Source organism: Ambystoma mexicanum, chromosome 5q, assembly GCF_040938575.1.
Source record: "Ambystoma mexicanum isolate Mex_15411 chromosome 5q, UKY_AmexF1_1, whole genome shotgun sequence".
NCBI classification, from domain to species: domain Eukaryota; kingdom Metazoa; phylum Chordata; class Amphibia; order Caudata; family Ambystomatidae; genus Ambystoma; species Ambystoma mexicanum.
The window spans coordinates 238,722,602-238,731,095 of NC_090933.1; positions in this window are offsets into that span (position 1 = coordinate 238,722,602).

Sequence of the window (8,494 nt, forward strand, 5' to 3'; positions counted from 1 at the left end):
CACCACCCCCACCCCCAGCACTGTGGGGCACCTGCCAGCAGGCCCCCACCCATGTCCAACTCATGTTCCCCACCACCCCACCCCCCAGCAGTGCAGGGGCACCCACCACCAGGCCCCCACCCATGTCTCCCAGCACCCCCACCCCCCAGCCACCAGGGGCATCCTCCACCAGGCCCCCACCAATGTCTCCCAGCACCCCACCCCCCAGCCACCAGGGGCAGCCTCCACCAGGCCCCCACCCATGTCTCCCACCACCCCCACACCCCAGCAGTGCAGGGGCAGCCTCCACCAGGCCCTCACCTATGTCTCCCAGCACCCCTAACCCCCAGCCACCAGGGGCAGCCTCCGCCAGGCCCCCACCCATGTCTCCCAGCACCCCCACCCCCCAGCCACCAGGGGCAGCCTCCACCAGGCCCCCACCCATGTCTCCCACCACCCCCACCCTCCAGCCACCAGGGGCAGCCTCCACCAGGCCCCCACCCATGTCTCCCAGCACCCCCACCCTCCAGCCACCAGGGGCAGCCTCCACCAGGCCCCCACCCATGTCTCCCAGCACCCCCACCCTCCAGCCACCAGGGGCAGCCTCCACCAGGCCCCAACCCATGTCTCCCACCACCCCCACCCCCCAGCAGTGCAGGGGCACCCACCACCAGGCCCTCTCCCATGTCTCCCAGCACCCCCACCCCCCAGCCACCAGGGGCAGCCTCCACCAGGCCCCCACCCATGTCTCCCACCACCCCCACCCCCCAGCAGTGCAGAGGCAGCCTCACCAGGCCCCCACCCATGTCTCCCACCACCCCCACACGCCCAGCAATGTGGGGCACCTGCCAGCAGGCCCCCACCCATGTCCAACTCATGTTCCCCACCACCCCCACCCCCCAGCACTGTGGGGCACCTGCCAGCAGGCCCCCACCCATGTCCAACTCATGTTCCCCACCACCCCCACCCACCAGCAGTGCAGGGGCACCCACCACCAGGCCCCCACCCATGCCTCCCAGCACCCCCACCCCCCAGCCACCAGGGGCAGCCTCCACCAGGCCCCCACCCATGTCTCCCAGCACCCCCACCCCCCAGCCACCAGGGGCAGCCTCCACCAGGCCCCCACCCATGTCTCCCACCACCCCCACCCCCCAGCAGTGCAGGGGCACCCACCACCAGTCCCTCACCCATGTCTCCCAGCACCTTCAACCCCCAGCCACCAGGGGCAGCCTCCACCAGGCCCCCACCCATGTCTCCCAGCACCCCCACCCCCCAGCCACCAGGGGCAGCCTCCACCAGGCCCCCACCCATGTCTCCCACCACCCCCACCCCCCAGCAGTGCAGGGGCAGCCTCCACCAGGCCCCCACCCATGTCTCCCAGCACCCCCACCCCCAGCCACCAGGGGCAGCCTCCACCAGGCCCCCACCCATGTCTCCCACCACCCCTACCCCCCAGCAGTGCAGGGGCACCCACCACCAGGCCCTCATCCATGTCTCCCAGCACCCCCACCCCCCAGCCACCAGGGGCAGCCTCCACCAGGCCCCCACCCATGTCTCCCACCACCCCCACCCCCCAGCAGTGCAGGGGCAGCCTCCACCAGGCCCTCACCCATGTCTCCCACCACCCCACCCCCCCAGCACTGTGAGGGCACCTGCCAGCAGGCCGCCATCCATGTCCAACTCATGTTCCCCACCACCCCCACCCCCAGCAATATGGGGCACTTGCCAGCAGGCCCCCACCCATGTCCAACTCATGTTCCCCGCCACCCCCCAGCAGTGCAGGGGCACCCACCACCAGGCCCCCACCCATGTCTCCCAGCACCCCCACCCCCAGCCACCAGGGGCAGCCTCCACCAGGCCCCCACCCATGTCTCCCACCACCCCCACCCCGCAGCACTGCAGGGGCAGCCTTCACCAGGCCCCCACCCATGTCTCCCAGCATCCCCACCCCCTAGCCACCAGAGGCAGCATCCACAAGGCCCCCACCCATGTCTCCCACCACCCCCACCCCCCAGCAGTGCAGGGGCACCCACCACCAGGCCCTCACCCATGTCTCCCAGCACCCCCACCCCCCAGCCACCAGGGGCAGCCTCCACCAGGCCCCACCCATGTCTCCCAGCACCCCCACCCCCCAGCCACCAGGGGCAGCCTCCACCAGGCCCCCACCCATGTCTCCCACCACCCCCACCCCCCAGCAGTGCAGGGGCAGCCTCCACCAGGCCCCCGCCCATGTCGCCCAGCACCCCCACCCCCCAGCCACCAGGGGCAGCCTCCACCAGGCCCCCACCCATGTCTCCCACCACCCCCACCCCCCAGCAGTGCAGGGGCACCCACCACCAGGCCCTCACCCATGTCTCCCAGCACCCCCACCCCCCAGCCACCAGGGGCAGCCTCCACCAGACCCCCACCCATGTCTCCCAGCACCCCCACCCCCCAGCCAACAGGGGCAGCCTCCACCAGGCCCCCACCCATGTCTCCCACCACCCCCACCCCCCAGCAGTGCAGGGGCAGCTTCCACCAGGCCCCCACCCATGTCTCCCAGCACCCCCACCCCCCAGCCACCAGGGGCAGCCTCCACCAGGCCCCCACCCATGTCTCCCAGCACCCCCACCCCCCAGCCACCAGGGGCAGCCTCCACCAGGCCCCCACCAATGTCTCCCACCACCCCCACCCCCCAGCAGTGCAGGGGCAGCCTCCACCAGGCCCCCACCCATGTCTCCCACCACCCCAATCCCCCAGCAGTGCAGGGGCAGCCTCCACCAGGCCCCCACCCATGTCTCCCAGCACCCCCACCCACCAGCCACCAGGGGCAGCCTCCACCAGGCCCCCACCCATGTCTCCCATCACCCCCACCCCCCAGCCACCAGGGCCAGCCTCCACCTGGCCCCCACCCATGTCTCCCACCACCCCCACCCCCCAGCAGTGCAGGGGCAGCCTCCACCAGGCCCCCACCCATGTCTCCCACCACCCCCACCCCCCAGCCACCAGGGGCAGCCTCCACCAGGCCCCCACCCATGTCTCCCACCCCCCCCACCCCCCCAGCACTGTGGGGCACCTGCCAGCAGGCCCCCACCCATGTCCAACTCATGTTCCCCACCACCCCCACCCCCCAGCACTGTGGGGCACCTGCCAGCAGGCCCCCACCCATGTCCAACTCATGTTCCCCACCACCCCCACCCCCCAGCACTGTGGGGCACCTGCCAGTAGGCCCCCACCCATGTGCAACTCATGTTCCCCAGCCAACATGTCATCACAATCTAGATCCCTGGTCCCTATGGTCAGCCTCCAAATGCAAAACACCCACCCGAGTATTGCATCCACCCACTCATAATTTGCAATTACATCACAGAACACCAATTGCAAGTTCCGAAACAAACACATTTCCCTCACATACACCCAATGGGTGTCAGTGAATCTCAAAACCCATATCATGAAATGCATGAAACCAATGAGATACCACACATTGAAGTTCACCAAAAAAATTATGTATTAAAGGAAACATAAATAGAATAAAAAATGAAGAAACAGAAATGTGAATGTACAAAAATTAAAAGAAGCATGTCCGTGAAAAAAAGCAAAACCAAAAATAAAATTCCAAAGTAATGGTGTCCAAAGTCAATGGCCCTCATTACGACCCAGGCGGTAAGTTACCGCCTGGGCCGTGACTTTACCACCATGGCGTAAACTACGTTTACGCCATGGTGGTTGGCGGACTTACCGCCCCATTCTGACCTTGGCGGGGCGGTAAGTCCCCAATCCCCATTTACCCTTCCCCATTCCCATTTTTGCCCCATAGGGCATAATGGGAGTGGAGAAGGCGTTAATTACGCCACCGTAAATTACGGTGGCGTAATTAACTCCATGGTCCCTTAGCGCCATGGATTTTAACACCTGCTAAAAGCAGGTGTTAAGTCCGCCATGGCGCTAAGGGACCTCGTACTCAGGCGGTAAGGGTCGGCGCTGTTTACGGCGCCGTAAACCCCTTACCGCCTGAGTTGTAATGAGGGCCAATGTCCACAAAACAAAATCCAATGGGAAATAAAAAAGAAAGCCATTGCTCCATGGTTAATATGTGAAAAAAAAATACAATCCAACTGTGAACTATGTACATGGGAACAAGCCAGGGTCCATTATACCAACAAAAGAAAGGAAACCTATCTAACTACACTAATAAAATAAACTATATACAAAAATGTGGCCAATGTCCGAAAGGTCCAAATAAAATCAAAACAAAAATGAAACCTAACACTACCTACATAACTATGTACAAGGGCAGCGGGCTAGTTTCACGGCTCACTTGTGGATGTCCCGGGCCAGGGCATCATCAAACTCATGCTCAATGTCCCAGAGGCGGTCCTCCTCCATGGCTCCGAGGGTCCGCAGGGCCGTCGACGTGTCCACCTCCAAACCCCTGCGGAATGCCTCGAGGCACTCGGCCCGCCTCAGGGCCCTCCGCATGGAGTTCTCCGCCCTGACCATTGTGAGCCGTGCCTCTTCCGCCCGCTGCCGCTCCGCATCTATGGCGTGGCCCAACCGCTGCCACACGGAAGACACTCTCTGTCCTGGGTCCTCCTGCCCTCCGGCCGATGCCTGCCCCTCCGATGTTGAAGGCCCCGAGCCTTCATGGCTCCCACCACGTTGCTGCTGCTGCTGTGCCTCTGCCCGTGCACTGCCTCCTGCTGCCTGCACATCCTCCGCCGGCTGGGGTGCAGTCGTAGATGTGGCCACCCCTGCTGGACGTCCGACTCCTGACTGTGGCAGGGATGCCTCCTCCACCAGCCTGGCCGCACCGTCAGAGGCAGCTCCACAGGGCACCCAGGTGACTGATGGGTGGGAAGATGGCACGGAGGACGACTGGCGCATAGGGGGTCCAGTTGAGGAGGGGGTCGTAGCAAGCCCCATCAGACGGAGGAATCCGGCCTGGGTGACCTGTCCCAGCAGGCTGACGTGGTCAACGAGCCATTCGAGATGACGTGCAGTCTCCTCATGAAAAGACTGCAGGTCACCTCGCATGGCCCGTTGACGCAACGCCACACCAGTCAGGACAGGCTCAACCCGGACCCGGATAGCCACGTCCGCAGGCAGAGGAAGGCCAGTTGACGTGAGCTCATCCCCTGCCTGAAAATGGGTCTGGACGTAGGCATCCCTGTTGGTGCAAGATGATGCAGGGACAGGATCAGGGACAGGATTGCACACAGGCACCTCCGCGGCGGCCTGTGCTGCCTCCTGTCCCTGGTCCTGCACTGCACCACTAGCACCAGTGGGATCCCTACCTCCAGACCCCGTCTCTGGTGCTTGCACGGCCTCCTCCTACACCAAACCCCCCACCAACCTGGATGACTCCGTGCCATCTTCCCCTGTTGGGCCCTGTGGGGTCCCAGCTGCCCCTTCTGCTGCCGAGGAGTCCAACTCCAACCTCCGCCTCTTGGACCTCCCCCCGGCAGCTGTGGCCTGGGACGCGGCACCGGACTCCTCACTCCCCGACGAGATGACAACATGCGAGGGGAGCCGGGCCTTGCATCTCCGGCTGGCGGTGGGATCCCCGCCGCTGTGCTCCACAGCACCTTCTCCGCCCTCTTCATCAGTTGACGCTGCAGACAGGGAGAAACAAAACACAGGCATCCGGGCACTGTACAATGGACACATACACACATGACAGTTGTACATGAGTGGCATTGGCAAACCTCAGACATGTCATCACAATCCCCAACACACATGTAATTTCAACTCGCACACATGAGCCATACCACACCCATATCGCAACTGCCAGCACCATCCATACACATACAACAGCATGAGCAGCCAAAGGTGAGCCAGACATCGCATGGAACACAGGAAGTGCACCAAACATGTACACACACCACCACACTTGCATGCATGTGTACACCTCTGCCAAGTGCCGCAGTGTTCAGACGGGCATCCATGTCACATCTGCCAATCAGGCTTCCACATACCGCTGTCACATGCATCCATGTTGCATCACTGTTGCACCCTTGTCAAATACACACACATGCACATGTACACAGTGCTGATACATGCAGCCGAAAACAACATACATGCGTGACATCACGGACATGTCTACTTACATACACATTCATCCAAACATGTGTGCCCACACAACTGCATTTGGCATGCAAGCCTACACACACAAGCACCATCCATGTCTCACACATTCCAGCCCTCGCATGTGTTAGCCCCACGGCCCTGTACACCCCCACCCATACTCGACCCCATACAAACAGATGTGCAACCTGCACACTACTGAAAAATCACCACACGCACTGCTCAAAATCAGGATGCATGTACACTTACCGCTCGACTCCAGACGGGTCTGCCTCTCAAGGACCTGGACGTGGAGCGCTGGGGATATGCATTCCAGGACCCTCATCTGTTCTTCCGACAAGTGGCCCCAGCGCCCCTTGGCATCCGCTGCCTTCAAGAGGCGCCGGGCCTTGTTCAGGGTCCTGGGCCTGAAGTCCTCCCAGCGCTTCTTGACATGTTGCAAGTCGCGGACTGCCACCCCCTCCGCGTTGATGGCAGTCACGATGTCAGTCCCGATCTGAGTCCGTCCTTCCTTGTCGGCGCGGGAACTTCTGAAGAGGGCATCATACTGTCCCAGGACTTGCTCCACCAGGACACCAACTTCGGTGGCACTGAAGCTGGTGCCCCTCTGCCTCTCTGGCCGGGGGTTGTCAGTGGTCTCAGATGGTGTTTGCCCCGACATGACAACCCCAGAGGCAGGAGTGGGTGGGCAACTGGGTCCTGGGGCTGGGCTGTGGAGCGATGGAATCCCAGTCGGGAGTCTTCGGTTCCAGCAGGGGTGGTCACAGCAACAGCACCCCTGGCTGATGTGCAGGCAGCAAATGGCAGGGCAGGTGGGCAGCAGGCAGTCAGGCAGCAGCAGATGGCAGGTGGGAGCGTGCTCGGGGCTCTGGGGGGCAGTAGTTCGGCCTTCTGGGCAGGAGCGTGGTCTTCCGTGTGCTTACGCGTGGCCAGCTTGATACGGAGTGATTTGGCACGTGAAAAATCTGCACGTCAGCGTGTAATTCGAGGAAAGGCCCTTAGCGCGTATGCACGGCAGCACGCATATGCGATTTCATTGGACCAAAGGCCCTTAGCGCGTGAGCGCATCTGTGACGTGACGCGCACGGGTGTTTCCCTCATTGCACGTGATGACAGAACACACGTGGATTTCCACCAATCGCGTGTTAAAGTTCCCGGCACCCCAGAACACTCGTACCCAGCCTAATCGCGTGTGGAACTTCCCGCGCACCCCGAAACACACGTACCCAGGCCAATCGCGTGTACGCTCACTCCCCTCCGATCACACGCGATGACACTCCGACGTACAGTCTTACCACATATCCGAATACGGGAAACCCGCGCACGGCAAAAGATGTGCACAGGCGTCAACGCGTCCGCCCACACGAAGGCAGGTGGAGGCATCCCCGCGCACAGCATAAAAGTGCGCGCAAACAACAAACGCATATATACAGCTACGATGAATGCACCATTTGTCGCTGCACTGATCGTGGAACACCGCAGGAGGAGGAGAATAGCCAGGGCACGCATTTTCGCACCACGGACAAGCCTTTTTGGGATGCCTGACGACCAGGTCTACGGCAGGTATAGGTTTCCACCCCATATCATCCTAGACCTGGTCAGGGAGTGGGAAAATGACCTCACATCCCCCACCCTTTGCTCCCAAGCATTGAGCCCCTCGGAGAAGCTGCTCAATGTCCTGCATTTTTTGGCCACTGGGTCATATCAGCGGACCACTGCCATAGTGGGGGGGGGGTCTCACAGGCCACGCAGTCACGCTGCCTACACCAGGTACTGGCAATCATGACAGCGCGCCCCTCAGTCCGCAGGCACATATACATGCCCAGAACACCCGCAGAAAAGCAGGCCGTTGTCCTGGATTTTTTCAGGGTGGCACACTTCACCAAAGTGCTCGGTGCCATAGATTGCACCCATGTGGCCCTACGTCCACCTAGGGCCACTGAGCACATCTACCGAAACCGCAAGCACTGGCATTCCAGGTGGTATGTGATGCAAAGGGAATCATCACCTCTGTCTATGCAAACTACCCTGGCTCCACCCATGACAGTTTCATATACAGAATGTCCGCCCTGAGCTGGGCCCTGGAAGCTGGGCAGCATGGTGACACATGGCTCCTAGGTCAGTACAAATGCCCTTTCACATGCATGCAAGTCACACACAGACAAATATCCAAACCCTAATAATCTCAACTATTATCACCTCCCCAGGGGACAGTGCCTATCCTCTGGTAAGATACAACGCCGCCCATATTGCAACCAGGGGCATAGTGGAGCGCACATTCGGAGTGCTCAAATCACGTTTCCGCTCCCTTGACCGCTCTGGTGGGCAACTACTCTATGCACCACCAGTAGTGTGCAGGATCAGAGGCAGAGAGTAAGCAGAAGCAAAGAGGAAGGTCTTGAGGTGCTTCCAGAACTTGAGATGGTTCCCTTCAAGTTCAAGTCAGGCAGGA